Source organism: Channa argus, chromosome 9, assembly GCF_033026475.1.
Source record: "Channa argus isolate prfri chromosome 9, Channa argus male v1.0, whole genome shotgun sequence".
NCBI classification, from domain to species: Eukaryota; Metazoa; Chordata; class Actinopteri; order Anabantiformes; family Channidae; genus Channa; species Channa argus.
The window spans coordinates 22,297,340-22,315,999 of NC_090205.1; the positions used below are offsets into that span (position 1 = coordinate 22,297,340).

Here is an 18,660-nt window from a genome sequence, read left to right on the forward strand (position 1 = left end):
CATATGCCCATGCTGGATACCATATGGCCCATAACACTGAGCCCACAAGCTTTTTTTTAAAGGGACAAACCAATGTTTAACTACTCTGTTGGACTGCAAGGTGCAAGTATGTCCAAAGCACGTGTATGTTACCTGTTATCGGTAGTTGGTGTGATGCTCTTGTATCATTTGACCTTGTGTTCTGTTTGTCACTGTTGAGGAGCAGCTCGGTTGGTGTGAAACAACTAACTTGACTTTAATTTATTTAGAAGCCTGCCACTCGAGCTCTGTCCATATTGAACCTCGCCAGTGTCACCTCCATTTGTTTGTTTTCAAGATATCCATCTGCCCTTGTGTCTGTAACATAGGAAACACGGTAACTAATGTAATAGGACAATGGGGCAGCTTCTGTTCTCCTTTCCTATGCCTCTGTGGATGTCTTAGCAGTTGGCTGCCACTATCTTTTAAGTGCCGCTGTGTTGTGGTTCTGCTGTGGCCTGTGGTAGTTAGAGCCGAGGTTCCTGTCACAGACTGAGGAGGGTGTAGCCCAGCATTTTCTTCTTATTCTATTGCGATCTGACGCCCTTCTGACTACTTGCACATTTTGCCCCTTTTTCAGAATGGTGGGGGGGTTAAGGTTATACAGGCAGCACAGCATGGGTAGGGCTGCATTTTTGAACCAGACCCAAGCCCAGCAAACACTTTGTGTTTAATGTCTGAATCTACGCTGAGCCCAAAGTAGCTGACTGTGTGCAGTATTTTAGGACATGCATTTAACCAGAACCAATATAACCACGTTTGGCTCATTATTTTAGTGTTTAAATGAGAATGAAGGATTTTATTTAGGATCATTTTAAAACAGACCCATTCAATAATTTTTCAATAATATCTTGTAGATTGATGCAATGTTCACATGAAAGAATCAAATGTATTTATTTAAAATGTGTTGTTATTTTAACCCATTAAGACCCTAGGCACCCTCTGCACTGACATGTCTAAAAATGCACACACTGCATTCAGCTTTAAAGGTAGAAGCGCACAAATGTTGCTCCTGCTCTTATACACGTAAATGCTGCATCCAGTCTTAATGGGTTAATGTGATCTTTGATCTTTACAGAGACTTTTCACAGATAAAATATTAATCCTTTTATTTTTCCTGCAGGAGCTGTGGCATTTGTGAATTGCGGAGGCTTGGCACATAAAAGAGCTATCCCCTTGACTACTCAGTGGAACAGTGAGTACAGAAATGTGACATTTCTAGCATTTGGCTTGCACTCATACAGGTTCAACAGTAACATTCCTAGATGACTTAACATTGCAAACAGTTCAATAGGTGGATTGTATGTCGGTGAGAACGATGAATCAAACGACTCCAAAGAAGACATGCAAGAAGGAAATAAGAATTGCATTTAAAATAAATCTCAAATGTTTTTTGTTGCAAATTGTTGTCTTTGCTCAAATAAATCTAATGAATGAAATAAATTATAACTAAGTGGAAGTCTGCTGACTGCACATCTCTGAAAACCCGGACTTGGCCAGCTGAACGATGGCAGAATGAGAAGTCATTACCATTACCAAGGATGAAAAATAAAGGAGGTTTCTATTCAAAGTCCAGAAACAGTGTTGTTACTTGATGCCACCTCGCATCACCCTCTGTGTTCAGTCTTACGTTGGCTCTCGCTCTTTTGTCTCTCTTTGTTCTCTGAGGTCTTGGAAGAGTACAGCTCATATCTCAGCTCCAATGAGGCTATTTTTAGAATGGCTCAAATATCAGGGGATCCTCAACTCTTCCTCCATCCCTCTTTGTGTCTCTTTGCCTGTCTCCTCTATTTAGCCTCTGTTCACTTGAATCTCAGAAAATCCCTGCTTTGTTGGATGAATAAGGATGATTAATTACAGGGCATTATAATACACTAATGTCCCTTTCTTATGTGCCAATGCATTTACACAAGACAAAATTTGTTTCATCAGTAGATGTGGGAGTGAATTATATAGACTTTCACTAAGTTAAACTATATCACAGTATAGTAGTTTGCGGAAACTGTATAAATGATGATATTGCAATACCACAGTTCAACATTAAAATCAAATTAAATAATAAGACAAAAATAAAATACGGACTTTGACTAGCAAAGCCAACACAGATAGGTAGTTACAGCTGACATTACTGTCGTAACCTCAGAAAAATTCAGTTTTCACATGTTTAAAAAAATTTTAAATGAATGTAATTAATTCCTGGCCCTACATGGAGCAGTTATTGTTCCTGGAAAGCTAAGGACAGCTCAGACACAGTCAGTGTTATTGACAAGAGAAGACATTTAGGCACTGTTCTTAATAGTCTCCATTTTCCTGCTGGGGGCCAGGGGGAAGGAACTGTCAGGTAGAGAAGAAAGGGCTGCCTTGAGAAGATTCTGATCACTGCAGGCTGCTACATGTGGTCTATGCCTATTGGCACTAGGTTAATGCACTATGCTGTCTTTGCATGGTGGACTTTGCATATTTACTCTATTTTTTTCCAGAGTAAAGATGGAGAAGAAAATTAATATTTTTTTTTGCCTTTCTGTCACTCGTAAACTCCTAAATCACAGACATCACAACTAGCATCAGCTTGTTACCAGCCCCAAACACAACACATATTTTGGATGTGGCAATGTAAGAACATATTTGTTTGCTTACATGGCCAAACTGCACAACAGGCCTTTGCCTGCAGACGTGCGAAACCTGTTGTTAATTTCCGTAATTGTTAACGCTGAATTCTTAGCCAATGTCCTGTTCTGTGTGTGCTGACATTTGTGAGTGTTTAGGGTATCCACATTCCTTTGCCCTGTGTGGCTAGAGACAGAATTCATGGCGTCTTGCCCTCCTGCTTTCCCCTCACCTCCATTAGTGTAATGAATACAGTATTTAGTGCAGCGCTGGCAAGATGGCCAACACTCATCCAGAGTGTGATGTGTAAGACAGGCCATTGACAAGGCTGTGGGAGTTCTTTTGTTTTAAGTGATGCCTATACTGTCGATTAGTTATTGTGTTTTCATTAAAAGTTCACAGCATAAGGTGTAAAATTGAAAGGTAGGTTAATTGGATGCATTTGGTCTATTTTAAATGTCTGGATCAATACTAAACATCAAGTGACGAAAACTGAGCAATGTCCAATCCCTCAACAAATCATGTTGCTTTTAGGCGTTTTAAGAATTCACTTTTAAATCTTCATGCCCCAAAGCACTTTTTGTCTTGGTAGCATTGTTGCAGATATATTGATGGCTGTGATATATTGCATAATACGGTGTCAGATCTTTAGTGAGTGAAAGATGAGAGCTGTGTGCGGTAATAAGACACCTTACGTATTTAATCATGTTTCTCTTGTTGTTGCTGGAAAGGGTGGCTGCCTCGGATGATTTAATCTTTACACCACCAGAAAATAGGCCAGCCATATTTCATCTGTGTCATAGGCAAAAAGTAGTTTGTGCATCTTAGCAGCACATCAGTGAAATGGGACCTGCTGGAAGAATAATGATGATCAGCCCTAGAGCTAAACTTACAACTTTAGGATTGTGTGTTGTGGTGCTAGGGTCAGAGAAGGTCTGCTTTGTGGTTGAACACGCCTGAAATCTTGTCACTTTTTTTTTTACCTTAATTTCTGCAGTATGAAGACACACTTTAGCCGTTTTCACACGTACTGAACTTCACCTGTGAGAGTGGAAAGGTCAGAGTCAGATGGCTTTAATGTGAGCGAATGGGCATGTTGCTGATGTTTCTATTTTTGAGTGGCACGGCTTTCATGTCACAGTGTTTCCCACTGCATGCTTTTACTGTCATATTGTGTCTTCGACATGCACCACTCCTCACACAAATCAGAGTTTTTCAGTGCGACGATGCTTCTGGCTCAAACAGCAACTCCGGCCAATGTCCGGACCTGAAATGTGTCTGAAATGGGCTTTTGACATAAACACACAGAGACTTTAAAATGCTGCACTGCCTTAGTAACAAAAGATATTTCCCTCTGCTTTATAATTTTTTTTTAAATTTGCCTTTTATTAATTACCTATGACAGTCCCAGGTTTTTTCTCAAAGTTGGATGCCACAGAAAAACGTCAGAGACAACCGTGGTCAACAAAACTCCCTACAAATCAAAGGAACTGGCTTAAGGTGTAAAGAAGATGCAGTTTCTCTATCAAAGAGACATAAATACTTTGCTTTGGCTTTTGTTCAAAGACAATGTAGTTGTGATGTTGCTTTTGGGAAGCTGCTGATTGACTTTTCTGTCTTTACCAGTCATGACGAAAGATTAACATTCTAAAGTATCTTACAATAAATGTTCTAATATGTTTTGATTGATATACATCTGTCACTCTGTTTTAGCTTATTTCTGTTCTGAAGTTCTCACAACACAGCAGCCGGACTGGTCTACAACTATTTCGCATGTATTAATACATGAAGTCTGTGTGTCTCACAGTTGTTTTTTACCCTTCCTAGCTGTTGTTATTCAAGTAGTGTGTATGTGTACTCTGGTTTCCCTCCACCCATGCGCCCCTGACCTGAAAAAAGACGGAGGGATCTGGTGTCAAAGCTCACAATTGTTTAGGAACCTGGAAGTGGGAGCAGTGACCAGATGCAAAAACAATGAAGTCATTGAAGCGAAACTGCAATGCTGGCTGCTATCACTGATAGTGTAGACTCAACCAAGCAGAGTCAGTCTGGTTACCATCTCGGTGACATCTGTTTTCCACCGTACAAAATCCAGACGGTACTGGTTGTATCTGGAACAGTGATTAAACTTCATATTATTACAGTGGAAGACTGGTGTTTACATTTCTTTGTTACTTTGGTTCTGTGTATTTCCTGGATAAATGATGGGCTTAGGTGGTATTATTCCATCACTGACATGCTGTGTAAAACAGTGTGGGTATGATTATACACTTGTGGCATTTTGACTATGTGTGAAGTCCAATAGACCCTGACTGATGCTGAGTTTCTGAGGCACATACTGATGTTTTGGATATAAATAGTCCATGTAAATTATGTAAATGTTCCATTTTTTACTTAAATGCTAAATACACATTTAGTAACATTTGGTATTTTTGCTTATAAATTAACTTACTGCTCATTAAAACCTCTCCAATTGTCCACTCTTAGCTTAAGAACATTGACTGAATCTTGAGCTTTGGATCTTGTACATGCATGGACATGGTGTGAGTGGGGTTTTAGTAAAAAAGAATCATGATTTTAGATGGTGGAACCACATACATAGAATAGTGGTTTTCTCTAATGTAAGCTGCATACTGTTAACATGTTTGATTAACATTAAAAACTGCATGCAACAGTTTTTATTTTAGCTGGCAAAATTATCTGTCATTGGCTAGAAATGAGGAGCTGCTTTCGTCTCTATCTCTGAAGTCAAGTGTCCAGCGAGTGGTAAATCTATCATTACACAGTGTTTCCTCTACGCTACAAGCATGTCGGCCTTCCCTACCGAGACCCCCCGTGCTTACACGACACGCAATGTTTTAACAATATTTCACAACCAATCTGCGTCTTTTTAACGTCTCGGTAGGTACGAAGGGATCCGAGAGCCGTTGTTGTTGTTTTACTTGGCATTTAACACCGTGCCCAGGGGCTACAGTTGAAAATTAGCTAAACAGCTAAAAGTGGCAGATTTACAGAAATGCTGATTAATGTGCATTGTTCCTGTTCAAATAAACAAAGTAAAGTAAAAGTTGATGTCCCCAAGCTTCAATGCCTGTCCTACATCCACCCCACTCTCTTTTCACTTGAAGAATGAGTACCAGCAGTTGCAATGAGACAGAGGATGTTGACTTACTAAAGGCTGGATGATTTGTCAGTTGACAAATGTCCTTAAACATTATAAGGACATAATAAGGACCCTCCCCAATTTCTACCGGGCTTGGACCGGCACTGCACAGCTAGGGAGGGCAATGGGCTGTTAGGGGTTCCGTGTCTTGCCCAGGGACACTTCGACATATAGCCAGGGCCGGGAATCAGACCACTCAACCTGTGGTCTGTGGATGACTGCCTTTACCAACTGAGCTACAGCTGCCCGCTCCTTAATAATATTAATAATAATATTTATTTATATAGCACTTTACATTTGTCAGCAAATCGCAAAGTGCTACACAGACAAGCAGCTGTCCCCTCTTTCCCAGCTCAGTGAGAGCAAGAGCAGAGGTAGAGTGACATAGTGAGTGAATAAAGAGAGGGACGGCTTTAGTGAGAACAGAAACTTAAATTAGAGAAATCAAACGTTCTTTTCTGAACTTTACAGAGCAGTTACATTCTAAAACACAAACAAACATGATCACACCTCCACACAACCCTGCAGGAAGGAATTTGTATGAACAAAACCGAAGTTATTGTCTGCTCCGCCGTGGCCTTTTTGTTCTGCAGGTGTGTGCATACGATGCATGTGATGTTTACAGTGCAGAGCAGTGACATTAGGGCTGACAAGCTGCCAGGATTGGCATGAATATATACTCCATATATGCCGTCAGCATAGACAGCCTGTTAGAGGAGCACATCGCAGAGGGCTTTAATTGAGGCCCCCTATATTGTCTATTTGCCACTGCGCCTGAAATAATTTCCAGGGGAAACACTGATTACATGTACAGTTGAACGATAGAAAGTTACAGCATTTATAGTTGACTTTTGACATTTTTCTGTTCTCTACAGTGGACAAAATATATAACGGAGAATAACTGCAACCATGCAGAATCTTTAACGTGACGGCAAACGTGTTTGAGAGATATTCAAATACTATTGGACAAATACTCAAGTTTTTTCAGAAGTCAGCATCTTGCCAAAATAATGCATTACACATTACATATTACTTTTTTATTACTTCATATTACTTCATAAGTTCAGCATTATTACTAGTTATTACTTTATGCCGTTACACATTACCATGCTCAGAAATCATGTTTTTTTTTTTCAAGGTGTGTTTATGTTTTTTGGACAAACTGAATATCCTCAAACTTCTCTTCCATTTTTCGGTCCACTTACACATTATATTCACAGAGACTCTGATGATGGAAAGGAACATTTGTGCAACATAAAGGTGCAAGCAGTAGAAGTTGGAGGTGAACTCGTCATTGGTAAATACTGTGTATTTGAAGGATCTAAGGTGACTTGTAGTGGAATATTTGCGGAAGTATCAGTGTTAATGTCCCAGTGATTCTGACAGAGTGGACACATTTGAAGCATGAAGAGGTGAGTTATTAGCTGCTAGCAGCATTGAACTACATTGTATTTACTTTCATTCATGCCACCTAAATGCCACATTTTTTTTACATTCACCCAGCTTAAGGAGCTTCACAGAAATATTTGGGTGCTATTGGGCTGGGCGAAATGGCCCAATCATTTTATCTGGATTCATGATTTTACTCAATATTTATGTTTACAGGAACTCAAGAAAGAAGCATGATTTAAAAATAGTATATTAATTTAGAGCTTCATTAAAACAGAATGCAAAATGTGGATTATCATTGTTTACATATCGTAAAATTTTTGTGAATAACAATGGAGCAGTTTTACAACAATAACAAAAATGTAATGTTCATCCAAAGCAATTGCATAATCCCCACAGTACGCTTCCAAAAAACAGGTGCCTTACACTCTGTCCCTGAACACCTCCAACACGCAAGTGGTTGCTAATAAGTGGCTAATGCTACGATAATGTAGGCAGGGTGTTACATTATTAATGTGAAGCCTGCAAACAAAGACGGGTAAGAGGGGTAAGAAAATTATTTTCTACTATATTCATATCACTGAGGTACCACTGACCTTTCATTTGTATTATTTCATTCTCTTCACCTGCTATGGCTGCCATTATTTCAGGTGATTAACAAAGCAAACACTATGTATCTATTATGCCTATTGTTTGCTGCGCCTAAAACTTTTTATGGTAGAGAAAACCCTGTACATAATTGAATTGTTAATTGTATTTATTCTGTTATTCTATATATTTTTCATATTTTTTACCCATATGCACCAAAACGTTGGGCTTACTGCATTTATCACTAAATTTTTGTTTTTCACGGCAATGTACTGTATATGAAGGTTGAATTTGAATTTGCGGATAAACTAATCCTCCACTGATCCGCTACTGAGCTTATCATTTATTTTGTATGGAATATACCATACCTAGCTATCTTTTCTTTATGTGATATTGACTTGAACTGCTTTACATACAAATGCAAAACACACATATTAACATACAAATGCATTCACAATGCAACACTGAACAAAATGTGTTAATACCAATTATTAGCAAGATGATTACAGATTCATCTACCTCAGATCAGCCTGTGTGATACAGACATGCGAACAGATAAAGCAGCATAGTGCCATATATGGAAGCGCCTCACAGTAATCAAAATCCATCATGCATGTACCGTTGGTTATCTGTTGTTCAGAAACAATATTTTCTGGAGATAATTTCAAATCTAGACCAAAGACCCCTCAGTCAGAGACACAATGAGATGTGTCTGGATTGCAATAAGACATGAGTCTTGTGGTCAACTCTCGGTCGGGGTAATCACAGTAAGACTGGCATCAATTCTAGCTTGGATGTATGTGTAAAAATCTAAACTATAATTTATTGCATGTAGTAGCTGCCTCCACTTCAAACTGTGGCCTCAAACATAAACCCAAAACAAATATAATCAGACAAGCTGTCTTGAAAAGCTTACATGCCACCTGAAATACATTCCCAGCAACGTCTGTGTTTTAGAAAGTGCCATCTGTCAGAGATGTATTCCGTGTTTTTTTTTTCCCCTCTTATGTCAACTAAAGCCATAGTATAACTTGGTGTTATGATTTATGTGGTCTCTGAATAGGCACGTAATGTAGACTATAAAATATGTTCAATTTGCTAAATATGACTGCAATGCACCCAGTTTCTCTTCAAAACAATGGAAAGTAGTATTTCAGCAAACAGAGAACCAAAAATGCATTTCCCCAAGAACCCAAGGGAACATTTCTTAAAAGTACATTGTTATTATGTTAGGTTTAGGTTAAAAATTGCTTCCCTCTGCATGCAATTTCAATATAAAGGGATGCGGGCATAAACCAAAAAACCCTAATCATAGTAACAATGTTGCTTTGGTGTAAACTTATTTTCTTTACTACTCCACTGCAGTCACCACCATTACCTGAGCTCCTTTAAAGCCTTAGGAGAGATATGCTGTGATTTGATCTTCCTCACCTTGATCAGATTACACACTGGAATTAGTATAATTACAGCTGTTGCTGATTAATAGGCATGCTATAATTAGCATCCTAGATATAGGGAGACTGTGAGAGTGTGTGGTGAAGAAAAGATGATTGTGTGTGTGTGTATGATTGTACAGTTTTATGTTTGTGTGCTAATAATAGTGTTTAACGGATAAAGAGAAGACGTAGTCAAATTGGTTTTCAAACTAGGATTGACTCCAGATTAAAAATAAATATAATAACTCATTATTGCTAAAACCCTCAGGAAATCAGTGTGGGTGTTCAAACGGCAATCAACATCAGAAATGAAGTAGAAAGAAACATTATTTTATTATCTTTACTTAGAGGAGTGTAACTCATACATATTTGTGCCTAAACTTTCCCCAGTGCCGTAACTTCAAGATTAATCTTACTAATTTTACAGGGTTTTAATTTTGACTTGGGGAAATCTGCAGGAGGTTGTGTTACAGCTATGTGGGGCATAGAAGCTAAATGCTAATTGTCTACATTTATTTGGGACTCTGGACTCGGAAAGCTACCAGATTATCTAAGGTGAACAATTAGTCTAAATGGAAAACACTGATATTCTCCAGTTATTTAAACTAGTGCCAATTGTCACACTGGAAGTGAGGGCGGACCACATTATAAAATGAGTCCAGTGTACACGATTAAATTGAAGAAGGAACACTGCAGAAAGCAAAAGTACACTCGACACATTTGACTGAAATTAATTTGTGCATTCAAAATACATTTTTACAAAAGTTGACAAAAATTGTCCACTCTCATGCTTTTTTTTTTTACTATTTCACTGCTTGTCAATTGTATTTGACAAAAATGCTCATCCTTGTAAAGTTGATGTGTGATTGATACTGAAATAAGTTTATGCATTGCTGCATTCCACATTTATGCAAATGTTACTCGATGTTATCAAGATTTGTTTTATTTGCACCAAAATTTCTTAGTACTATTGTATTCTTTTTAGAATCTAAATTATTCTTAAAACCCCGAAATCCCTTTGCAATTCTGCACTTCTGTTTTCCTTGTCCTACTAGGGGGTGGTTTAGTGGTAGAGCATTGGGTTGGGATGCAGAAGGCCGCGGGTTTGAATCTCAACCCACCAGGTGTGGCCCCCCCAGCTGCTCTAGGGCCACCTTGGTGCCTATCCCAAGCCCAGATAAAATCGGAGGGTTGGGCATCCGGCATAAAAACATTAATGCCAAATCAAGCTGTGAAACACGTTCCCCTGGACTTTTTAGAAATAAATTAGATTATTAGAAATAAGGCCTGTAGTTAACACAAAGTTGAGATTTTCACATTTTATTCTCTGACATAAAAATCCATTAGTAAGTAGCCCACTTACACTATTTTTGAGGATTATTGAGGATCAATAACCATCATCATGCTGAACTCATCTGGTCATTAATCGTCCGTGTTCAGGTTATTACGCACAATTACTAGCAATATCAAGACCAGGGCTTAATATTAAAGTTGTTAGCTACTTTGGACAAGCAGCTGACATGTTTTACTTCCCTGATATCTTGAGTCGTACTGGAGTAAATTATAAGAGGAGGTGATTTCAATGTTCCACCATATTTAAAATGAATGAGGTGGCCAAAATATTAGAACCAACTCTGCTTATAATGCTTATAATGCCACTTCACCCTTAATAATAAACAGCGAGTAGAATGATCACCTTTCTAACAGTTTCAATTTAAAAACTGAGAAATAATAACATTAGATATAACAAAGTAGAATTCATGGGAGAGCTGCTGTATTGGATTGCATTAGATTGTAGAGGTGTACCTAATAAAGTGGCCAATGGGTGTATTGGTACAGTACAATGGTGTGAATGGGCACATTCTGACAATATTCACTTGCCTGGCGGTTGCAGCTCATGTCTGTAAAAGTTGTTGAAGGACATTTGAAGTGTCCTCTATTAATAACTGACTGACATGTTTTTATCCATGTGTAAGTCAGTGAGAAGTGGTTATTGTGACAGTAATGAAAATAATTTTCACATACAATAATCCAGATAACTCCTTAAGTCATTATTACAGAGCAGAATGGCTAATAATGTAGCTCTTCAGACAGCATTTAGTGACCACGGGTGATGACACATTCTTAGAGTGCCCTTCGCCTCACTGAGCAAGCAGTCAGTACAAAGAAGTTGGATCATATGGAGCTGCCCTCAAAGTGGCCGAGGGAGGGGGGAATAGCAGGAATGAGAGATTGAGCTGCAGGATTTCAAATATTAATAGAGATGGAGTGTATACGCTATCAGACATTGTGCATGCATGAGCTGTTTGTGTGCACTCCAGATTTTCAACAAGCCAAGCAACCTCTACCGCTGTCAGTGAGAATTCAACAGCAGGCAAATGGACAGGAGGGCTGAGATACATTACACAAGTGCCACAGCTACCGCAGTGTCAGGGCTGTAGCGGTAAATCCTGCCTTATCTCAGTGCCTTTATTGAGTACGACTTATAAAGAGACAGACGTTTCCCTGTGAATGTACTTCATTAGTTTAGAAATGTCTCAAATATAAAACAATCGTCAATCTGATGAATTATCTCGTTTAAGATATGATCTTAAACGCCTTAATGTTTCATCTATAAAAACACCAAATTCTGGGTTTTTCCAAAATAGCAGTTGAAGCTTTGTAATGTAAACTAACCACAGGCCTGTATGTGTGAGGCACGGTAACGTCAGCCCTGGTCAAAGCTAAAATGATGGTGCTTGCAGTTTAAAAATTGTGACCCTAGTTAATTTTTTTCTAAATAAAAAATTAAAAATTATGCATAATGTAGCTAATTTAAAGACTTGTATTTTAACTTGTGCTGAAATACTGCCTCTGTGGCCACAATCCCAGGTAACAGTAAGACAAGTAGATGAGAACCGTTTAGTAATGCCTTAACAAAAGATGTATTATTTTGCCTAATCCATTATATTTACTCACAGCTTGATTAGGCTCTAGCCCCCCCCCCGCCCCTCCTCTCAGCCTTGAACGGGACAGGCAGTTACAGATTATGAATGTGGGCTACCTTATATTCACCTATTTTTGGTGGTTAGGAATAATTCATTCAGTTTTATTTTCTTTTTCTTTTTCTTTTTTTTTTATTTCTGAAAATTACTAAATAGCAGTTTCCGATGCCTTTGAATCTGTACTCTATATCAAATACAGCTGAGTCAATGCTTGTAGAAAAAAACAAGCAACTGGATGACAGTTATGAACAGTCATTTCTAAAGAATTATTTATTGTTATTGCAGCAGTCTGTGTTGGACCTGCTACAAGTATACGCCTGTGTGTATTTTATTGGCTTCATTGACTGAATAACATTTGTGATCTGCAGTGATGTTGTTTTCTCCCTGTGGCCCTTTCAGCACGACTGCATCATGGCATGAGTTTGCTGTCACATTTTTCTGGAATGATCTCTATTATATAAGAACTGAAATAAGTGGAATAGCCGTGCCAAATCAGCATACTGCTACACACTGACACAAACCGGCACACACACACATTTTTCTACTGCTCCAGCTGGTTGGCTGGCACACTAGTGTGCGCCATACTGCTTAGACAAGATGGTTACCAATATGTGAAGTTTTAAATAGTAAGGTTCATTATTTTGGGATTAATATGGAGAACAAAGAGAGTAGGTGAGCTTAGCAGTCATGTTGTGAGATTTAATAGTGGCATACTCCTGTTATGCTGCTGCAGTAATAGGGTGTGTGCAATAAAATACACCATCTATATTAGTTATATACAGTATTTTAAATCTAGAAATTTTCTTACAGTGTCAGTGGACCCATAAAACCAAACTTCACCTAAAAGGGTGTTGACATATCAGTGCACACGCGACATGGCGCTTCTTTGACAGTGTGACCATGTAGGTGTTAAGCTTCGTGCTGTTTATCTGTTCTGCCATAGTGAGGTTTCTCCAAGCCTGTGAAGTTTGCTGATAAAATTAGCGCAGCAAATTATCACTGATGAGTCACTCATTATCAGCTTTGTGTATGTTGGCAGGAGGTGGGTTGTTGTGAGCTGTTTTGCTTGTTCAGCTCGTGTATTTGAAGCGATGCGAATGCTGTAAACAAATAAAATATATATGTGATTTTTTTTTTTTTACGATGAACAGAAGGTTTTGTGTTCACGATTATTTTTCACAGCTTTCAACATCTAGTCGGGCAGCAAAAGCATTTGTTGCATTTGTCAAAATGCGGCAAAACAGAATCTGGATGCCGAGAAAAACCTATGCACTACTGTAGAATGATGTATATTTATCTGTATTAGCTCTGACCTATGCAAATGTAAAAAGTTTTACTACAATGGTTTCCAGTAGTATTTGTATCCACAGAGACAGGAACATCTTGTTGCATGAACATTTTGATGGGGCCTCTTAATCCCCATTATAACCATAAATACCGACACAGTTTGAAAACTGCCTTTGAACCATAGATGCAGTTTAGGTGCAGAACAACTGTCAAGTGCCTCTGCACCTACGAAATGTCCTTATAATAAAGGTAAATTCTATTTTGTTACTCAAAGCAAAGCAGCACTGCTGACTTTGCCATTTGTGGTTGTCGTTAATTGAAAGTGCCTCCTGCAGTTTATTTTGTTTGGGTCGCTCTTTGCTTTCAGTGCTGCACATGTTCAGGGGCTTTTAACAGTGCAGTAGAGGAGGAGATTTGACAGCTATTTTACCCAGTGCTCATTTAGTTACTACAGAAAATGACTCAAGATGGGTAAGGCTTTGTGTAGTTTTCACAGTGTCATTAAAAGGCCTTGATTGGCCTTGATATTGATGTTGTAGATTTGCTCAAGTTGTTACCACTTACTGTACACCCAGATTTCTTTGGAAAATGACACTTTTTTGGGGGTTGGAAGAACATTTCATCATCTAAAGTAACGTTCTTCTTTCTGCACACGCAGCCTTTTTACCTTTGTCTGTTAGTAATATAAGGTTGTTAGTAATTTAAGAGAAAGCCAACTTGCTACTAGCGTTTTTTTGACTCACTTTAAAACATATCCAGTGTACTGTAGTATGTGTTGTGGTCTATTTGAATGCCAAACCATTGGTTTGTGATACAATTAAAAAGGGACTCTTCTTAAATATTGCATGCAGTAAATGACACAAAACTGCCGGCATGTTTTAGTTCTCTGTCTTGTAGATTTTCACATGCACGTTATGAATTGTTAGTTGACTGTAAACTGCATCATTTTTACAGATGGAATTATTCTTCTGTATTTACCTGACAAATTCTTCACTGGTAAGGTTTGGGTTTTGTTGTATCAGAGGAGGAAATCGCTTCCCAGGCTCCTCCTAACGCAGTGGATAACTGCATCTCGTTCTCTCCTGCCTGCCCCCATTTTTTGTATCTCCCCCGGGTCAGTGAGGCTGTGAGTTTTTGTCTGCACATCACTGCATGTTCTGGAGTGAGCATCATTACTTTTGTGTCTCTTTGGGTGGTAGAGAAATTGATAGAGAGTGGTTGCAAACAATCTGAACAGACCTAGTTTGTATCAAATGAGCTCCACCAAACATCCTGGGGTAAGCCATTTGCCTTATTCACCTATGTCACCATCTTATACCAAAACGAGGCTGAGGAGGACGAAAGCAAATGTGCAGAACAGCAGCCCCACTGCTACATGAAGCAATTTAGCTTTTGGCTGTTTATCTACTATCTGTCAACACAGGAGAAGCTCAACGTGGCTATTTTGAACTTGTGAAGTTTTATAACCCTGCTATGAATAAGCACAAATGTAAATTGCAGTTAAGTCTGAATTTCAGGTCAGTACTTTGAACTACTGTGTATTTTAAGCATCATAGCAGCCACAGTTTCTGTTTAATGTAAAGTTAATTATAATTCACTCTCAAATTGGGTCTGGGATCACAGTTTGAATTGCACCATAAAGACATGCCACACGGTCTGTTGTGGACAGGGAGGAAAATAGTTTTTTATCTATAGAAGTTTGGGACTTGTAAAAGCCTGCTATGTGAACAGCATTGGCCACCAAACATAAAAGGAGTTTATGGTTATCTTATGGTTCACGTGCAGTTTTTGTCTTTTAACTTTTAACAACTATGCAAGTACTTTTAACCAGTACTTTTAACAACCAAGCTGCTATAGTAATGGCATTTCTATGTAACCCAAATTATGAAGGTGATTAAAATAAACAAATACTTTCTGTACTACACACAAGTAAAGAACAGAGACTTGCTGTCTGTGTGCACACAGGCCAAGACAGCATTTTGGGGTGATCGCAAACAAATATTTGTGCAGATGAAGGTTTTTCTACAGCTGGACTTCTGGGAAGATGTTAGAGCAACGACAGGCTGAGCTGCTAAACAGTCATGTTTCCGACCTGGTGCAGTTTCATACCCAAACCGTGGAACTGTCTCCCAGCTCTGTCCTCATTTAATTGAATGTAGTAAACAGAAATTGGTGTTGTAATTGAGCATTAGCATGTAACATTATCGCTTTCTTATTTTATTGTTCGTCTTTGACATTCACAGGGTGAAAACTGACGTGGATGGACATGGTTCAGACTTGTCAGAACATGCCCCTAGTATTACATAGCCCTGTATCCCTCAGCCCTCACCAATGCAGCCCTTGTGTCAAAAGGCTGTGGGGGTTGTGTTTGTCATGGCCAGATGCCTGTGATGCTCATGGATTCTGTCACTGCTGGGGAGCTTCCGGTTTAGCAGCGTACCCCTTTGCCTTGTCTTCATGTCAACATGGACACAATGTAAATAAGGCAAATTATCAATAAAGCTAAAGCTATACTTTTGCTGGCTGTCATCAAAGAGCCTGATTGAGTAGTAACAAAATCTCCAGCTACAAAAAAACAGCCTCAGCACGACGAGGACCTAGTTGACTGTCCACGTCAAAAATGCTGCTCTCAACAGTCTGTTTCCTTGTTTGGGAGATTTCCCATCTTTTACTTATTAGTTTGTCTCGATATGTCTTCACTATCTCACTCCATTGTAATTGCAAGCACCATTTGTGTGGCTGCACTTCTGGCATGAATCATACCTTGTAGAGCTAGTCAGCATTTAGGCATTTTACTTGTTGTTTTATTCATCTTTCTGTGTCATCATTGCAGCATTGAGTGTGACCCATTCCCATGTTAGGAAACGGGTTATATAAACATTGCCTTGAGCATTTTACCACACGACTGCCAGCCTGCAACTAACCCTACACAGTGTGTACGTGCATTTTAGCCTCTACATCACTTTTTATTCGTAATTTGGAATTTTTCAGTAAAAACATAATTAGCGTGTACCAAATACATACCATGAATGCATTTTCCTCAATTGTGTAACCATAAAAATCCAGCCTCGCAGTGCTTTACCACTGACCTGCTATGTGGGACAGAGTTTTCTTCTTTGCCCTGATAAAGGTGAATCTGACCATAATGCAAACACGTGACCCAGATAGTCAAAGTTAGCTATACTACAAATAAAGCTGAGAGGATGTGTCTCTTTAAGTCAAGGAAGAACAGAACATTGTGTCATTGAAGTCCACTCAAGTTCTACCCATGATGCTTTGTAACACATCAGAGAGTGTCTCGGGAGGGAACTCTAATTTACCTCTCTTATCTGCTGCTGCTCTGTGCAGTGAATACCCCTACACTGCACGCTTTGCACACATGAGCACCTACAGCCAAATAAGGGCATTTCTGAATCGATTAGACTGTCATAAGTGAAATGATGATGTGCTTAAACAGCGATGATGGAGGAAGTTTGTCTAATTGATTGTCATGTCAATCCAGTAAATCACTACACTCTCATGTTTACAGTGTAAAGACAGCAAGAGATAGAGGTACGCCGTTTTCTGTACTGTTTGGAAACTCAAAATATAAATTTTAAATATTGTAACATAATGTGAGATGCCAAATTACCATGTTACAACAAAGAGAAAGCAAAATCACATTATCTAGCTGCGCACTTCAGGAGGTTTACATTTTCTTCGGAAGTTCTAATGTGTTTTTTCCTGTATGTGGTAAAGCATCCATGCCTGACAAAAAAAAGAAAGTGGAGTAAATGGGGTGAATCTCCAGAGACACAGTTAATAAGGGTGAACTTCTCCGTTGTAAATTTAATGTAGCTTTCAAGGTGCAATTTGCAGATTTCAAAACATTCATTTTGAGTTTGTATTGAACAGGCCTGTTAAAGAAAATAATAGATTGGGTTTCAGTTTGAATCTGTTAAAATAACTTCAAGAACACATCAGTAAAAAATGTAAACATTGTGGCCATGCCAGTTTCATATTTTTCCAAGCACTCGAGCGCTTAGTTTGCAGCCGTGGTGCCCGAACTTTTTGTTAGGTTGCTTTTGTGCGAAATAATTATTTTGAATCTCTCCCACGTACACAAACACACACACACACACACACATAAGCCTCGTAGAGCCTCCTACATAGCCTGGATGTGTAATATTGTTTGAAACATATACACATTATACAAAGCTGAAAATTTAGTATAGACATAAAACATTTTTCATACTTGCTCAAATCTGTAGTAAAACAATTACTACGAAGATTACACCAATAGAGTATTGTGTGTGCCACACCGCCTACTCTACTCACGTCAATAAATTACAACATATTTGTGAAACACTGACCTTCAGGGAAAAGACAAATGCGCTGGGTCGACTAGTTGAGTCACCATCTATCCATCTGTGCTCACCAGGTGATTGGGATCAGTTGATTTATCATTATCTTTGTTTGTAGGATCATTTTAAGATAAAAAAAAAAGGTCTAGAGTATTAAGAGTATTAAAAGTTTACAGTTTTAAGTCTAACAGTAGTTTGTATATTCCCAGCTTAATATACATTCAACCCATAGCAATGTGGTTTCTGTGTGGTCGCCCCCTGTTGCTTTTGGAACAACAAGCATTTAAAACAGTCTCAGGCAAGCGGATATCCAAGAGTGAAAACAAAATACCAGGTCGGTGAAATCTATAAATGAATGAATACATTTGTTTACAACAGTACTCCATTGAGTCTTCACTGTGCTTTTACCCACTGGCTTCCAACACCGTAACAAGTAAGGTACTTTATCTGTGTCTTTTGTACCAGTGGCCAAATGCTTTGGTCATTGAATCTAACAGTAGTAGTTGCTGTAGGTCTGTATTTTAAGTGCGTTTTCAATGAGCTTCAGTTTTAAAATTCTGTTATTTCATAGTAAATAGACCAAATCAGTGTTCACAAAGCATAGTAAAATTGTTTTTAAGTTTAACCTTTCTGTCTCTCAGCATCTTCAAAGCACTCAATTTCATATTTACATTTGCTCCCAGCACCATTTCCATTCCATCCTAAGCTCTCTGTCCTTTATCTGTACTGTTTATCTGCCCCCTCATTTTCTCTATTTCTGCTTCTGTTTTATATCTAATGGGAAAAAATAGGCAAATGCTAATGGAGCCTTTCTGATTCAGCATGTTTTTATTATGGTAAATTAT

General features: G+C 38.6%; 1 protein-coding gene across 6 annotated transcripts in view; it reads left to right on the forward strand.

Moving 5' to 3' along the window:
* The window catches only part of adarb1b (adenosine deaminase RNA specific B1b), a 112,594-nt gene that overhangs the window by 40,823 nt on the left and 53,111 nt on the right, over nucleotides 1–18,660 (forward strand). For 5 of the 6 annotated variants that reach the window (XM_067515077.1, XM_067515072.1, XM_067515076.1 and 2 more), the window contains exon 2: nucleotides 1,142–1,213. The exons of the other annotated variant lie outside the window; for it this stretch is intronic. The gene's annotated coding sequence lies outside the window, so the exon portion shown is untranslated. The remainder of the gene's footprint in view (nucleotides 1–1,141; nucleotides 1,214–18,660) is intronic. 6 annotated transcript variants of the gene reach the window in all.